General features: G+C 39.0%; 1 protein-coding gene across 1 annotated transcript in view; it reads left to right on the forward strand.

Annotated features, from left to right (window-relative positions):
• The first annotated feature begins 5,041 nt into the window (after window positions 1-5,041).
• The window catches only part of LOC126370516 (sodium channel protein para-like), a 139,861-nt gene continuing 125,898 nt past the window's right edge, over window positions 5,042-19,004 (forward strand). The window contains 1 exon segment of the mRNA XM_050015387.1: window positions 5,042-5,211. The gene's annotated coding sequence lies outside the window, so the exon portion shown is untranslated.

The following is a 19,004-nucleotide window of genomic DNA, read 5'->3' on the forward strand; positions in this document are numbered from 1 at the left end:
CGACAAGAGCGTGGCTCTTAAATTGATGTTGATGATGACAATTTTTACTCCGTTTCATTCATAAGGAAATGTAGATTACAACAGTAAAACCCGCATTCAGTGGTTTTCGAGATTGGCTCGTACATTTATTATGTAAGAATGTATGTATATCTATGTAATATAATCAATAATACAATGATACTCGACAGTTATATGTATTTATATCTATAGGTATATAACATTTATATTCATCTACAATAGTCAGATAGCGTCTATATGTAGAATAAAGAGTTCCAAAATTGAATTTTTCCATAAGTACTTTTGCTATTCCAACATAATTAATATAGCATCACGCGGCTTGGCTGTATGTACTTGCTATACACCCACTACCACCCACTTTTCGCCAGCTACGTTAAGTCCCTGAGTTAAGTCCTATGTAATAGGGAGCGAGCCTATTGCCATCTCTCTCTCTCTCTATTTAAGAGCTGCGCTCTTGTCGGTGGAGCCATTCCTCTCTTCTTCCCGCCAAACCCTTCACCTCCCGATACGACACGACCTGCACCTATTGCCATCAACCGCGCACAAATCCTGTAAACCACGTGATATCAATTATCTATGATCCAAACATGAATAGAATTGCATTGATAAATAATTCATCATTTTATTGAAAATCCACATCAAATCCGCATTGGAGCAGCGTGGTGGAGTATGCTCCGTACCTCCGGTTGATTGAGGGGAGGCCTGTGCCCAGCAGTGGGACGTATGTAGGCTGTTTATGTATGTTTATTGAAAATGCAGCCCCGGGGGAGCAGCAGCATACATTAGACAATTTAATTCAATTCATTTATTTGTGAATAATCATTACCATAGATAGGCCTTTACATATTGATCAGATGATTTATACAGCGTTCCTGCGGCAACGTCTTGTATGGCTGAAAAGTCCAATAAGGGAAAATGTAATATAAAGGGATACATATCAACTTGCAGTTGTCACTGTTTTTGAATTTTATTTTTAATGTGGGGAAGTTTGCATACCGACGATTTAGGCTCTCGTTTTGCCAAGATAGGTGGGTAAGAGCTACAAGTTATAACAAAACAACTTACAACTGCTTTTGATATGTATATAACAAACTGAAGATAAGATATATTATTTATTGCATTCCTGATGTTATTACAGTGGTTTTAAGAGTAGAGGAAAGTACAAATAGGAACCCTGTAAGGGCACTACAACATATAGAGACAAGTAGGTATACTAACTTAAAATTTGATACATACATACCAATGATAATAGAAAACTGAGAATGAAAATAATAATGATTACTTAAATTTAAAAAAATACGTATTAATTAGTACCTGGAGGAGCTCGGTGGCGCAGCGGTAAACGCGCTCGGTATGCGATTGTTGAAGTTAAGCAACTTTCGCAAAGGCCGGTCGTAGGATGGGACACCACACAAAAAAAAAAGTTTTCATCTCGAGCTCCTCCGTGCTTCGGAAGGCACGTTAAGCCGTTGGTCCCGGCTGCATTAGCAGTCGTTAATAACCATCAATCCGCACTGGCCCCGCGTGATTGTTTAAGACCCGATCTCCCTGTCCATCCATAGGGAAGGCCCGTGCCCCAGCAGTGGGGACATTAATGGGCTGATGATGATGAATTAGTCCCTAACAGATTCGTTAAAAAACTACTAAATTATCTAAATCGAATGTCTCATTCAATAAAATACTCATCGACACGATAAGAAGAATAAAAGACTGATTTCCTAGTCTTGTGTGAATAAAACTTGAGACTCGTTTTGTGACCCCTTTGGATGCGTGCCTGACCTAAACTAAGAGCAATTTGGTATTGCGAATTGCGTGTTTGCCAGATACGTTCCAAGTTTTATAATGAAATGTCGTGACATATTTTTATGTGGTCAGGTCAGTAGGGTCATAAATAAACAGCCTATATACGTCCCACTACAGGGCAGAGGCCTCCCCTCAACCAACCGGAGGGGATTTGGGGTATACTCCACCAAGCTGCTCCACTGCGGGTTGATGGAGCTGTTTTTTTACCGCTAATACCTGGGACCAACGGCTTAACGAGCCCTTCGAAGAACAGAATCATCTTACTTTTTCCGACAATCAGGTGATTCAAGCCTGCTTTGTCCTTACCCAACAAAGGACAGTCTCACAAAGTGATTTCGACTATGTCCCCATCGGGAATAGAACCCGGACCTCCAGATCGTGAGGTCTCTCTAACCATTACACCACAGAGGCTGTTATGTAGGTATTCGTACATTGTTGTTTTAGTAAAGGTCTTATGCACTACCTGATCAATCGGGCCCAATTCGTCGGTGCCGGGTATTGTAATAGCACTTCGAGTGGGTGGGCTACGATTTCGCCATACATTTTATACCTAGGTACACTAGATAGATGGGGAAGTGTCATTAAGTTTCAGCCTTAAGAGAAATCTTCTATGGCTCATAGCTCATCTTCTTCTTCTCTCTGTGGGTTGTGAGGTAGATTACCAACCCCATCTACCCTGGTGTCAGGGTTACTATTGAACCGCCAAAGGCCCCTGACATAGCTCATGTAACTGGGACCAACGGCTTAACGTGCCTTCCTAAGCACGGATCATCTTACTTTAGGACAATCAGGTAGATAGATTGAGATCAAAAAGTGATTTTCGTGATATATGTCCCCACCGGGATTTGAACTGGGACCTCCGGATCGTGAGCTGTACGCTCAAACCACTGGACTACGGAGGCCGTTAAGAGAACTGACTTTACGTGGTTTCAGGATTTGTGCGCGGTTAATGCCAGTAGGCTCGCCCCTATTACATGGGACTAAACTTAGCTAGCGAGAGGTGGATGTATATACAGAGTGTTAGTGACATCGTAACGAATACTCAGAGGGATGATTCAGACCATGATTCTGAGTTAATATTAAGTGAAATTTTCCGTCGCAAAATTCATGTTATTTTTTTAGTTTTTTTAAATTATTTTCAATTCTATACTTTTGCGATGGAAAATTCCACTTGATATTAACTCAGAATAATCAGCTGAATCATCCCTCTCAGTATTCGTTACGATGTCACTTACACCCCATACAAGTACATACAGTAGCCATACAAGTAGGTATGGGTGTTAGTGACACTGTAACGAATACTGAAGGGGATGATTCAGACCATGATTCTGTCGGAGAAGTCATGAAAATTTTAGAGCTTATTTAAATTATTTCCGTCCCATACTTTTGCGACGGAAAATTCCACTTGATATCAACTCAGAATCATGGCCTGAATCATCCCTCAAACTTTTCGTTACGATGTCACTAACACCCTGTATATTCGTACTACACACGTCTGGGCGTACATTGACCAAATTGGAGACGTCTTTAGAAAAGGTTCAGTACGACCTACTCTGAACCGGCGCGCGTGTATGAAACGATTGACGGATGTGGAGGAAGCAAGAGAAGGGTGTCAGGATTGAAGCAAATGGAATTCCATAGTCTGTTTACTCCGGTAGGAAATAGGCATGAGTTTATGTATATTGTATGTATACACGTCTGTCTACCCCTTCAGGGTTACAGGCGTGATGCTGTATTATATTATGTTTCTTAAACAACAATACATAAGTAACACAGATAATGTGTAATGTGTTAACTAGTTCTTGCTTTGAATGTGTTATTTACTCACAGCGCCTTCTGTCGGTAGCGCGCAATAACTTTGGAAACTTTTAGAATGTTTAAGAAAGGCTAGGTGCTTACCGTTTTAGTCAACTAAACATTAAGCACATGTATGTATGAAGATTTCGGTGAGAATCGTAGAAGCGAAAGTGGTGTGTTAGAATCGTACTACGCACTCACTGCCTATCTCTATAGAAAATAGGCGTGATGTTATGTAGGTATGTACGTTAATTTGCAAAACGTAACGTCATAAATGGTTTTAGGTACATAAATAATAAATACAATTTGTCATCCTGAGAGAAGCTGATATTTTTGTAGCATTCTTCTTTGTCTTAAGTAATATTAATTCACTAGCATTCACCACCACGCCAGTGTTAGAAGTTATAAGCCTAATCCGTTCATTAGCTAGTATTTATTATACGGCACGGAATGAATGCGCCATGAAAAGGCTGTAACCGGGTCACGTAGGGATGACCTTCAGCGGACGGCGCGCACCATGCTCACTAAATGTTACCTTAATTGCCCAAACCCGTCGATAAACTGACTTTACTGTCAGACCTTTGTTTTATCGCCCATTTCGATCATATAAATAATACATCACAACTTCCGACACGACATATAAGTTCCCGAAAAGTCGAGTCTATTCTTATTATAGACGTTGTAAAAGTTAGTGTTGCTATGTTATTTTTTTTTTTTTTTTTTTTTGACGTGACTTATTGTAGATTTGCCGCAGATGGCATTAACTACTTGGCCGGACAAATGGGGAGCGCTGAAGGCTCTCACCCGGATTGCTATGTTAAGTAACGTATGATGACTAACGGAGAGATTTGCTCCACATAGATTACATTAGTTGCCGCTCTACATAGATTACAAGTTTAATTTCCTACAAGTCCGTCGTAACGAGCTCGTGATTATTCGTGTAATGTGTTCTCAATACGTCCTCGATCGGCCGGAGCAGCCGGTGTAATGTCAATTGCGGGTAGCGGTCTGCGTGTGAGGGCGGGCGTTGCGGCGCGCACGGCGGCCATCTTGCCGCCGCCTATAGGGTAGGGGCACTGCCGCGAATCTAGAATTAAATGGATACGCTTCAGGAGTGGCTCTTTAAAATGAAGTTTAGAGAATGCGAGTAAAGTGTACAGGAATGAGAGCGAAGCGCAGCCTGCATGTCGTTGACGGCTGCTACGTCGCCGCGCTGTCTCGGCGCCGCTCTGTTTCCGCGGCGTCTGCGGAACCCCGCTCGCGGCGCCCACCATGCCGCGTCCTTTGTTTAGTAGCTACGTGTGTGGGTATCGATGTGGGTGCGCGCGCACCCCCCGCCCCAGTTCGATTTTCCCCGGCCGGGGCAGTGTGGCGGCGCGTTGCATAACTGTGTGGCGGCACTCCGCGCGCGACCCCGCTCCGAGCGACCGCCGCGCGCGCCGCACGCGCTCACACGCGCAACCTCGCGCCCTTTACGTAACGCGCGACCACCGCGCGCGACCAGCGCCGACGACAAGGTTCGGAGTGTTCAGTGTATCCACTCGGTTTTACTTTGCAAGGAGACGGAGCCGGGAGCGGATCGGCGATCGGCCGGTAGGTGTAGTAGGTGTAGCCGCAGTGCGCGCGCTCTTTGTCCGGGCGCGTGGTGGCGGCGGTGGTCGCGTGCTGAATAATTGACGCGGAGGCTGGCGGCCCCTATCGACCCCCTCGCGTGACTCGCGCGATTACGAGGCAAGGACGCCGCGCTGGCTGCGGCAAATGCCGTCGCCGACGCCGCCACCGCCGCCGCCACCGCGCACCACATTACTATTGTCTTCCACACTATTGATTCCTCTACATCCTTGCTTACATGTTGTTATTCTCGATGACAGCATACGGGCTGACCCAGAAATCCTGGTACCCGAACTGTCAAAGTCCACCAAGGTTTATGCGCAGTGCCGCTATCCTTTCGTTTTCAGCTTTGATTGTGATGAGGAGATAACGTTACGAATACACTTTCTTAAAATATGGTTTGAAGACATGATATTGAACGAGTAGAGTGCGCATAACCAACACCTTGGTTACGACATCATCAACATTGACAACCACTACATATTAGTAAAGCAAATGCCATAATAGCACTTTCTGGAAACATATGTCAGATGGAACTTCGCTTTGACTCAATATTTGTTGACAATTAGATCAAAGTTTCTTGGTACGTAAGTTTACTCAGTCATGATTCATTGCTTTACGTTACATAACAATTCTTTTCTAGAAACTTAATCAAATTTTAGCTTACAGAATTGAACCATGAAAGGTTTTTACTGTAATTTCGTGAGTCGAGGACATATCAGGTTAATGTGTCGAACAATTAAAAGTCCCGTAGTTGGAATCGATGAAATTGTATTGAAACAATTCACACGCTTATTTAACTTGTAACCTCTAGAGAGTAAAGTTAAAACCGCCGTGTTACGTAAACCGTGGCTATTTCGCGCTCCATTCACGTCCGCTGCTCAATAGATCATTACGGAGTGCTATCGACTTCTTACGCACTAGAAAATTGCCTATTTAGTGTAAAGATTTCATGCAAATGAAAAATTGTGTAGTGAATCTGATAGACTGCGGCGACGAATGCGGACGCTACGCACTACGCACTCGTAGCTAGCTACGAACGCGGCGTAGCGGGAGTTGCTACGAAAGGATTTGTCCCTTGCTCCTTTGTGATCTCTTATGTAAGTCGTTCCATCCTTAGATCTTTCACGATTTGTATGTAGACTGGCAAGAAGACACTGGTTTAATGGTTATACGATTTATAGTGATACAAAGAAAAAGCGTTTCTTTGTATACATAAACGGTTCTATATCGAAATAGCTTTGTGTGACGACTAACAGAATATTTAATAACGTATGCTTTCATCACTAGAATATTAGAAGTTCACCGAAGAGACAATAAAAGAAAATGTATATTTTTGTTTCCTACACAATTAAGTTGAAAAATCTTAGCTATTAAAATTAATTATGGTTTATTATAGTCAGGGCGGGCTCCAAGGTGTTTGACCTTCAACTCTGAAGCGTGCATGGAACACGACTGACTCATTGGATTCAGAGAAAGATACCTTGTTACTTTTTGCATAAATGTAACTATTTAAATGTCTTTGTTGGATCCGTTCGAATGTTTTTTAACTATGATGATTGTTTTTTTCATACTTATATATAAATTCCATGTTATAAACTGTAGTGACTGATTTTAGAACATCTCTATTGGAATAAAAATGTTAATAAGTACTTAGAAACAAACATAAGATCACGCCTATATCCCTTTGGGGTAGGCAGAGACCACAGAACCTACGATCCTGACGCACAACTTTCGCTTTCGCTTAGAACTAATTTCGCATAATATGAGCTACGTACTCGTATTTGGTAATTTATTCATACATTTTAGACTAATAAAGGGATAAAAATATAATATTTAACAATTTGTAGATATCAATCTATGACTTTATGACATTTCATGGATAATTCGACGACATACATCATGTGACAGGAAAATAGAGCATAATTAAAATTCAATCAATAAATAATATACTTTGGTAACCTTTGGGAGACATAGAAATAAAATAAACTAAGGAAAATAGTATATTACATACAATACCTACATATATAAACTCACGCCTATTTCCCACCGGGGTACGCAGAGACTATAGATATTCCATTTGTTTCGATCCTGACACACTTATCTTGCTTCCTCCACATTCACCAATCGCTTCATACACGCACGCCGGTTCAGAGTAGATCGTACTAAACCTTTTCTAAGGACATCTCCAATTAAATAAATAAAGTTGTATATTATTATAGCTATAATAATACGTTCACGGTGTAACTAAAAAATATATATCAACCTCCCACGTGCAATGTTATTTTTAGATAAACACATTGGAATTTTTGTACATAGACATTATGGCAGGAAAATATGTGACTCACATATGGGACATGCACATATGAGTTTCAAATGTATTGCATCATATGTGGTCCATACACAGTGAACGTGTGTTAATTAAGAGCAAATTGTTTTTCTTTTGAATATTTAATTCAAGTATCATTACTTCCAGCTAAATGATGATGGAATTTTGAAGAATTCTTCGATGTCCTGTTCGTCGCGGATGCTTCGTTAATCGGTTTTTCATTAATCGACCAAAAGCACTCGCCCTCGCTTTTAATGAATGAAGATATCTTCATTTAAATATTTAACAACAATATAAACCACCTTCTATATCTATCTATATGTTATGTCATTTTGTTGGTGGCTCCGTGGTTCCGCCTGTAATGTCCTAACCTAACTTTACCTAACCATACCAGGTATCACAAGGTGATTTTTGTGATATGTCTCCATCGGAATCGAACCCGTGACCGTATTGTGAGCCCAACGCTCAATAACTGGACCACGAAGGCCGATATTTAGTATTGATTAACTTGCTAGGGTAATGTTGATTTAAATATTAGTGTGCAATGCAGAAGTTACTAAGGTATTCATTGAAAGTTTACTTAAAATTGAAAAACCTAAACCAGTTAGCACGGACAAGACCTTTTTACTTTACACCTACATAAGTATAATTAACTTATTCGGACGTGTGGTGCTGCACAAAAAGTACTTACCATTTACACCTACACATCACTTTCAGTTGGTTTAAGTGGCTTTTTTCTACTTCTTAAATGCTAAAAAGTATATGTAAATGTTGAACCGTGGTAGCCCAGTTTGTAGAACGCTTGCTTTTCACTTTGAGGTCGCAGGTTGGAATGTAGCACAGGCCTAAACTCATTATTGTCGAATTCGTTTTCGAATTCATGTTTGAATCATAAATGATTATCACGTGCTCAGCGGTGGAGGAAAATAGCGTGAGGAAACCAACATTCCCGAGAAATGCATTTTCCTAATGATACCTAACCTGTATTGGGCTGGTTGGAAGGTCAGACAGGCAGTCGCTTCTGTAAAAAACCGGACCTGTCAAATCTTCAGGTTAGGTAAGCGGACCCTGTGCAAAACGGGATAATGCTTGGGAGGTGGTGTTTCTATTTTTTAAATGTGGGTTAGCTACGCTGCACATTGGCGGAGCTTAAAACGTTAATGCAAAGTTAACAAAAGCTGTTTCTAGTGCACATATTCTGTGTGGCCTAGAAAACTGACCTGATTGTGTTTTAATAAATACTCGTTTCAAACATAATGGGCCGTGTGACTGTATGCGGTTAGTAGGCAAAACGTTCACGTGCGCAATTGTGTCAGCTCCACATTTCCATGTAAGTATATTGACGCTGACCTTACCATTATTGCTATAAGGGTGGCAAAGTCACACCTTAAATTTACTCATCAAAAGACAACATCCAGCCAGTTTTGGTATTAGTCTTCTTATTGTCGTGTGGGTTGTGAGGTGGAATACCAGCCTCATATACCCTGGTTTCAAGGTTATTATTGAGCCGCCAAAGGCCCCTGACATGACTCATGTAACGATTACTCACTTACATCAGTAAGTAGTAACCGGGACCAACGGCTTAACGTGCCTTCCGAAGCACGGATCATCTTACTATCGGACAGTCAGGTGATCAGGTCAGGCTCCGTGGTTCCGCCTGTAATGTCCTAACCAAACTAGGGGTCACAAAGTGATTTTTGTGATATTATGTCCCCACCGGGATTCGAACCCGGGGCCTCCGGATCGTGAGCCCAACGCTCAACCACTGGACCACGGAGGCCGTAATTAGTGGTATTAGTGTCCGTACGGGACACGTCAGAACATAACTTTATGCTTAGGAGGCGACCTACATTAAGGCACCGTGCGATATTGTAAATTAGCTATAATTAGTGTGCAATAAAACTTCATAGTGACAATACAATTGTTTAGTTTCTCAACTTTAACTTTATGTGCACTCGACAACAAAGTTCTACTTAACCAACTTTAAGATATATGGCTACAAACTGTGTTGTTTTAATTCAGTGTCCACTTCGCATAATAAAATCAAAACACTATAACCTAAATCAAAAAATTACAATAAATCTCGTTCAAAAACCTGGAATAAGTAAATAAATAAACTTATTGGTTCAGACCTATAAGTACAGAGAGATAACTATAAATGTATATACGTTTGCTATATATTTGGTAAGTATATGGGGACAGATCATCAGCCTAACGATATAATAATATCATACATAAAACATAAACAGCCTATATACGTCCCATTGCCGGGCACAGGCCTCCCCTCCAACCGGATGGGGTATGGAGCATATTTCACCACGGTGCTCCACTGCGGGTTGGTGGAGATAGTATATCATGATATAATAATATAATCCGTCATGTTGCAAGGGGGTTACCCTTTCGTTAAATTGCACGTAAAATGTCTGCAAGACTACTCAGCTGGATGGCTTCTATACGGGGTGTAAGTGACATCGTAACGAATACTGAGGGGGATGATTCAGACAATGATTCTGAGTTGATATCAAGTGGAATTTTCCGTCGCAAAATTCATGATTTTTTTTTAGTTTTTTTAACTTATTTTCAATTCTATACTTTTGCGATGAAAAATTCCACTTGATATTAACTCAGAATAATCAGCTGTTTCATCCCCCTCAGTATTCGTTACGCTGTCACGTCTTATCCCCTGCACGTACATACTGTACCCATACAAGTAGGTATGGGTGTTAGTGACACCGTAACAAATACTGAGGGGGATGATTCAGACCTTGATTCTGAGTTGATATCAAGTGGAATTTTCCGTTGGAAAATTCATGAAAATTTTTGTTTTTCTTTTTATTATTTTCTGTTCCATACTTTTGCGACGGAAAAATCTACTTCATATCATCTCAGAATCATGGTCTCAATCATCCCTCAAAGTTTTCGTTACGACGTCACTAACACCCTGTATTTTATTTACTCTCAGCCTAGCAGAGAAGATAGATAGAGGTATTCACTATTTAATTCAGTAATAAAAATCGTGCTTCGGAAGGCACGTTAAGCTCTTAGTCCCAGTTACTATTTACTGATGTAAGTAAGTAGTCGTTACATGAGCCATGTCAGGTGCCTTTGGGGGCTTAATAGTAACCGTGAAATAAGCTTGATCTTACCGCGGACCGCGGTAGAGACCCCCGCGCCAGCTCGTTCCTGGTTCAACAGGTTTCCTTGGCAATAGTGCGCGGTAACGCGGCCAGTGTAATGGGCACCTTTGAACCGGGTACGAGAGGGGGCGGTATTTTAGACTGACTAGTGTTTGTCGAAATCACTTTGTGAGACTGTCCTTTGTTTGGTAAGGACTTTTCAGGCTTGAATCACCTGATTGTCCGAAAAAGTGAGATGATTCCGTGCTTCGGAGGGCACGTTAAGCCGTTGGTCCCGGCTATTAGCCGTAAAAACACCTCCACCAACCCGCATTGGAGCAGCGTGGTGGAGTATGCTCCGTACCCCCTCCGGTTGATTGAGGGGAGGTCTGTGGCCAGCAGTGGGACGTATATAGGCCGTTATATATAGTGTTTGTGTAATAATTTGAAATGTTTTAATTATTCTTGATCTTATGTATGTAAGTTTTAAGTTTAGCTACTGTTCCGTCAATGTATGTATGTATGTACGTATATTCGTCGAGCTATACCACAATGACTATTCGCTGATAAATCCCTCAATGTCTCTGCGTGGCGGTCATTTGTAGGAATTTCTGCGCAGTTGACGTTTAACGGGCAATCTTGCGGTGCTCGGTATTATGAGGAAATATTACAGCGGGTACGCAGGATTAATGTGAAGCACTTACTGGCCTGGCTTTAATGTGCCTTGATGCTGGGTTGATGAGGTTGGTACTCTACCTCACGACCCACACGATTGAAGAAGAGTAATAAAAAAAAACAAAAAGAAAACATTCATTTCTGATTCGAACGAAATTCGAATCCGCAGCATTCCTCATCCAGGACCGAACCATTATACATTTACATATTTAAATGCAGGAGCATGAAAAACAAAACAAAAAGCAAAGTAGTCAAATTGTAATATAAAGTACTTTATTTTATTTGAAGGCTTCAGTCTTTCGGGAAACAATTAGTGTTTACCTTGGCAACTGGGACTAAAACTTTGTCGTGTTGCCTTAATGAATAAGTTAATCGTACTAAAAGTTAACCTACTTTGTTATTGTTGTCCCGAAGGTTTTCCCGACGGATTTTCAATTGATTTTGAAATCACTTTGGCGTTAAAGGGTTTATGCAAAGAGATTACGGAACCATACATCAACTTTTCGGGAATTGATTCTAGTATAAGTACTGGTATATTCAAATCATGGTCTATTCGGGGTACTTACTTACGGAAAAAGCAAAATAATTTGTTTAATACTTCGCAATTTGTTTTTTTTTTGTAATACAAATTACTTTCTTTCTTTTCTGCGAAATGTACAAAATTCATATTATCTATCATTTTGAAACATTGAGAACCGCTTTGTTTGTCGTAAACCTAACTTTGATTTTTACCACGACTTAGGGACCTACCTCACTATTTCGGGATTCGGTTGCTGAGCCGAGGTACGCGCTAAACTGGGCACCCTCAGGCCTGTTGTCTTAAATTTTGTTCCGGGTGAGAGCCCGCAGCGCCCCCCATTTGTCCGGCCAAGTAGTTAATGCCATCTGCGTCAAATCTACAATAAGTCACGTCAAAAAAAAGGCATTCGGTTGCCGGCGCAAATTGATTGTGCAACTAAGTAATGAGATAAGGCTTACTGCAAGCTATAGCAATTCAACTTAATATTCTGATACAAAAACCTGTGGTACTTTTTAACAGTCTAAATTTACTTAGCTTAAACTGACTTTAACTACCTTACTTTTATTGACTTTGACCTTAGAATAAGTAATTCTGTGAATATCTTGTAAATTTGTGTGCAATAATGTGTTTTATTTTGCAAATTATAGGATAGATTTACAATCGTTTGAGAAGTACCACCTCCTGATGCAATCATAACCTTAAAGTTCTGTCACGTTCCCTCAATATTTTAAATACATTCGTATCATATAGAATACTTATTCTTCGTCAGATTATTTACTTCAAAAGTTAGTATATTCAACTGTGAACACTATTATGAATTGTGTTTTCCAAAAAAGCGTTCTTTACATCACCTATTGCGTAATTCAATGTGAACAGCGGACTGGCACTCGCGTTACAAAGAACTGTTAGAGGCACCATTGACGCAAACACGCGATGGTCGGGTAAAATCGACTGAAATATACCTACATGTTGTCAGCATGGTACGAACGATGTAATTGTGACATTCAGAGAATTGTACTCTATTAATAATTTGCATTGGGGAATAATTTGCTCGGTTGACGTATTGCTCCGTAGCTGAGCGTCATTCGATTTGTCATATACGAAATGCTTTTTTTCGACCTGACAACACGTAGACATTATAAGTTGATCATCATCATAGGATTGCGTCCCCTCCCTATCAGAAAGTCCTAAGTAGAAAAACGTTTAATGAAAAACTGACGAATTCGTTCGTCGTTCGAGTATTGCGTGCCACATACATTGCACTAGTACATATAATATGATGTAACATTCGACAGTCCTGTTCGAAGAACGCGTGACTTTCACCGTAGTGGTATAGCTTTGAATCCCGGTTCGGGCTAAGCCACTGAATTCTGAGTCTGAATTCATGGTTGGATCGTAAATAATTGATATCACGTTGTTTTCAGGATTTGTGCCCGGTCAATGGCAAGAAGCTCTTTTACGTGGGACTTAAATACATCTAGCGAAGGATGGGTATAGGATACTGCCTGATATAGGATATGTTGTATTCTAAAAGACACTATGTTCGCAAGTGTCGATAAAGACGTTTACTAGCTATTTATGTTGGCAGAGATTTCTAGCTACTCAAGGTTACCTGAAATGGGTTTACTACTAAAATACGTCAATAGCCACGACGAACTATTTTATGTTACTTCTAAAGTGCTAGATAGAATCTTCAAATTATCGACTGACGTTTATAATGCATATATTTTCTTAATTATGTAATTGTTTCCAACTTAATCACTAAAACTCTTTTCGAACGTCTAGTTTATTTTTGAATGCGTCGCAATACCTACCTGCTCTTCTGGTAGTTGGTTCCTTTTAAAACTCTTTACGTAAGTACTTAATCAAATGTAACTTTCGAAGTTTTCAAATCAAAACTAGTTAAGCCTAATGTACAAAGAGGCGAAGACACTTGATGAGGTCGTGTTTACTTAGTTTACTTAAATAACGCCGTCATGGTATTATAGTTAGATAGGACTCTTAAATAACAAGGTTTTTGACCGATTTGAACTTAACTTACGAGGACCACTTGATTTACGACGAAAAGTTTTAACATTGTTACGTCATATTTAAAAAAAAAATATCTTAAATACTGATTCATAGAAAGATTTTCCGGGCCCCTTAATCATTCCTACTATATTAAAAAAAAAAAAAATCAAGTACATTAGTTTGAATGTTATTTTGTTTATCCCATTCTATTTTAGATCAACCAATATATTATATTGACTAGGATAAGGTATAGTAGGTACAGTACACATTTTATGTATTTCAAAGTCCCCGTTCCTTTCTCGACGGATAATCCCTTGTGACCAAAATGTATCTGGTTATCTTTGCTCTTTTATAAAACGTGGATATTCTTAGAAAGCTTCTTTTTATGTCTGCTTGAGTAGGTACTTTATCGTATTCTAAATTCGAAAATTACCTACTGCCGTTAGTTTCCTTTCTTATAAAAGATAAAATGTCCAACGGAAAATAGGTATTATTGTAATTTCTATTTATTTTATAAGTAAAAAAGATCTTAGGAGATTTATATATTTGAGTGACATTTTAGAAGATTGACAGAATATTTATTAGACTATAGTGAGCTTAAACTTAATCAACTTAGTACATTGTGTATCTCATACATGATATATTTTGTCATAGAAAACTAACTGTTACTTTAAGGTCTTTGAGGGCCAAAGTTCTATAAAAATCCAAAGCCTGAACCTATTCAGAAACGATGTACTATTTTAACTTTAGAAAAAGAACGAATAAATCGTAGAAAAGTAACAATAACAAACGATCCTCATAATCATTTTGAAGCTAAGGTTGTCTACTGCAATGCAATCAGCTGATCAATTCGTAATATCACTTTACTGCAGGTCAATGCGCTCTCTATTGCACCGACTGCATCGCATAGCATTTGTTTCTTCCATTCGATATCATGGAAAACTACGAAGCAAAACTAGACTGTTTTGTAACATGTTTGGGAGTAAATGTGAAAAATAGGGTGAAAATTCAACAAAGATATTTTACATACATACATACATAAACTCACGCCCGTAATCCCTAATGGGGTGGGCAGAGCCACAAGTAATCAAAGACAACTTGCAGCCACTGTTGATACGAAGTCCAAAGATGGATATGATGAACCTTATGATGATAAGGGATCAGCCTATCGCCCATAACATTAGTCCATCATGTTAGAGGACACAATCCCTCTGTCGGTTTTTACGACATGCCCGGGAAGAGAAGCAGCTGAACGTGTTCTATGTTTTTTATTTGCTCCCAGAACAGCATAGAAGCATTTTTAAATCATATTTCAGTTATCATGTTTATCATAATTATAACATAAGTGGCTGAATGTGCATGCATGTTTTAATGTTATAGTCTAGTTGTACGTTACACTTAATTATCTAATTTAACGACTGTAACCAGTTATGTATGCCATAAATAAATAAAATAAATAAATAAAAAGTTATACTTCAAATGTTTGTATCCATGACATGTATGTAGTGAATTTTAATCAATATAAACAGCTTGTAATAACATAAAATAAACAGCCTGTATACGTCCCGCTGTTAGCCGCAGGCCTCCCCTCAATCAACCCGGATATGGAGCATACTCCACCACGCTGCTACACTATGGGTTGGTGGATAAGTTCAAATAATGTATTTACCCTATATCATAAGTACACCATCTTTAGAAGTGACGGGAAACGTGCATTGATCTAAAATTATGTTATTACAGATTGCATGTATCAAAAGTTATAAGTAAAAAAGGGGGATTATAATTGGAATTATCATCACGTAATATTCGTTAGTATTAGTTTTTGTCATTCAAATTTTATTTTGGCCAAATAGTTACTAATGCCATTTTTGCAAGAGCCGTGGTAGCCCAGTTGGTAGAACACATGCCTCTCACTTTGAAATCGCAGGTTCGAATCCAGCACAGGCCGAAATTATAGGTCGAATTTGTTTCCGAATTCATCTTTGGATCATAAATGATAATCACGTGCTCAGTGAAAGAAAACATCGTGAGGAAACCCACATTCCCGAGAAATGCATTTTCGGAGGTATGTGACTTAACCTGTATTGGGTTGATTTTCCCTTCGCAGGTTGGAAAGTCAAACGACAGTCCCTTCTGTAAAAAACCGGACCTGTCAAATCTTCAGGTTAGGTAAGCGGACCCTGTGAAAAACGGGATAATGCTAGGGAGATCATAATGATTAGATTAGTTAGTGCCATTTTCGGCTAATTACAATAAGATACGGCTTAAAAAAGATAATAGAAAGCACTCGGTCACGAGTTTTGGGCAACTTATGGAAGATTAGTTTAACAAGAAGTTTATGAAACAAATAAAAGAGAAGGTGCAGGTCGTGTCGTATCAGGAGGTGTGGCGGGAAGAAGAGAGGAATGGCGATTACTCCTACGACAAGAGCGCAGCTCTTAAATAAAGAGACAAAAGAAAATAAAGAGACTTTAACAAGACACATGGCATGTTTTAAAAAATGTTGTAATCCGAAAGTATTCATTTTAGCTTCTCATGTACCAGGGGCTCAGAAGGAGTCTCCTTGCGCGCTAGACCTGAAAGCAATTTACCTGAGAGCGGGTCGAGCTCTAAGCTGTAACGTATGTAAATAGATGCGCGACGCTTGTAGGGTTGCTTTACTTTAGCAATTTATTTATTTCTGTGGCCCTGTGGTTCATCGGTTTGGTTCTCAAGCGGGAAGCGCCGGTTCGAACCCCGGTAACGGATTATACTATACCATATTATTTATTGCATTTAACAACTAGATACATTACAAACATGAAATAGACGCTTACAAGGGAGGACTTATCTCTAAGAGAGATCTGTTCCAGCAAACCTATAAGTAGTACACGAATAACTAGTTGCAATATACGTATGTAGATATTAATTATAATTACATCTAAATAAAGTCATAATACTATACAGGGTGTTCGTAACATCGCAACGAATGAAAGTTTGAGATATAATTCAGACCATGATTCTGAGTTCTTATTAAGAATTTTTGTCCGTCCTGTTAGAGCGGACATATTCTCTTGTGATTAGTTTTTACAACATGTTCGTGATAACATTCTTCCGGGAATCGTGTCTAGGACTTCCGCATCACTAAACTACTGGACACCGGAGGCCGTTATTAAACAACGAAATAAAAAAAAATGCACTCTACTATAACAAGACACATGGCATGTTTTAAAAAATGTTGTAATCCGATAAATAAATAAATAACACCAACAAGCACCAACAATAACGTTAATACGTTATGCGTGTTCCAAATAAAGTAGCCGCAATTACCCTAATTGAAATATCCACTACGACCATTGCTATTAAAATCTATCCGAAAATAGTCCGACAGCTAACGGACGTTTTACCCTAATCTACGAGGGACTAAATGTGGGATTGTAGGCGTGTATGTGTGCCTACCATACCACCAAAGTTATGTATTATTGCATGGGTAATTGGTAAAAAAAAAACATTATAGAATGCAAGCTACAAGGAAATGAAGAGGAAGCCCAAAAAGACCTTACACAAAACAGAGAACAGGTTAAAGAGAAGGCGAACGTCGTTTTAAATTGGCCTTTGTTAGACGAGAATGGAAAATTCTACGCCAAGAGCGTGGCTTTTAAATAAGTGATGAATTGATATCACACGGTTTCCAGGATTTGTGCCCGGTAAAAATAGTTGCTAAGTTTTTCTTCAAACGACCTGTGGCTCCTGTCCATCCCAATATTATTAAGTCTTCAAAATTACCTGAATTATTTAAACAGCTTGATACAATTTAAGTTCAGAATAAATAAGTAAATAAAATAAAAAGAATTATTTACGCTACACACAAAATAACAACACAAATATGTCAATAAAAAAAAAGAAACTTGCACAACATTACAAGTTCATTGAAGTTAATGAAATAAAGCGGTTACTAAACTTTAGAAACTTTGTTTAAACACAACAATGATATGTGACGTAAACTTATGTGGTAAAACTATTAAAAGTACACAGACTAGATAATTCAGCATACAAGACGTTGTTACTATTTTATTATTATACTAGTAAACGTAGAAAGCTATAAAGCTGTGGAATGTAGAATGAATACAAGCAGTTAAAGTTAGGAGTAGACGAACATTATTCAGTTACAACAAGATAATGTTTTAATGTAAACAAAGTATTTTATCCATTTTGCTTGTGGACTAACGTACACTAGAGTTCTAGTGTGCAAAAGTGAAGTGTATGTTATTCTTTTTAGGCTAGCATCAGAGTATTCAGCGTCAGATTATTCAATTACAGTCTTCTTCTTATCGTGAAGTGGAATACCAACCTCATCAACCCTAGTGTCAGGGTTATAATTGAGCCGCCAAAGGCCGCTGACATGACTCATGTAACGACTACATACTTACAACAAATAAAACAAAACCATGAAAACCAAGATAGCGCCTTTTGAAAAATCACATTCTTATGAGTTTTTCTTCAACAAAACCTCGATTTTTTTTAATTAATTTCAATCCGAGTTAAAATTAAGACCACATTTTTTCATTTGGATTGAAACTACAGGGGGGATATTGCTTTTTAGATGAATTGCTTCGATGTGGCATTTTAACCCCACAGTATCTGTTGAGAATTGTTTTAACAAAAATCACATCCTAAGTCAATACAGACTTTACGCAACTGCATCCGACCGCGTGAAGTTTATATCACGACTGCGACGTGCAGTTGAATATAGAATTTGCGTGCGGGTGGAGTCCGTCTGAAGACAGCAACGGTTGTATAAACAATAGAAGTATAGCTAGAAACAAAACACTGCTCCGCTGGATTGGATATAAAAAGCTGTAGAATGCGTGTTGACAACATCCAACAAATTACATTTTACTTTTTTTTGTATAAAATGCAATACCTTTCTTTTTTTTCTTTCTTCTTCTTCGATCAACTGAACGTAACGTGTATTTTTTTTTGTGCCTAATTATTAAAATATAACGCAGTCAACTCAAAGTCACCTTATTATTTTTACAATCCTCTAGGTACACACCAGACACATTTTTTTTTGACGTGACTTATTGTAGATTTGTCGCAGATGGCATTAACTACTTGGCCGGACAAATGGGGAGCGCTGAAGACT

Source organism: Pectinophora gossypiella, chromosome 11, assembly GCF_024362695.1.
Source record: "Pectinophora gossypiella chromosome 11, ilPecGoss1.1, whole genome shotgun sequence".
Lineage (NCBI taxonomy): Eukaryota > Metazoa > Arthropoda > Insecta > Lepidoptera > Gelechiidae > Pectinophora > Pectinophora gossypiella.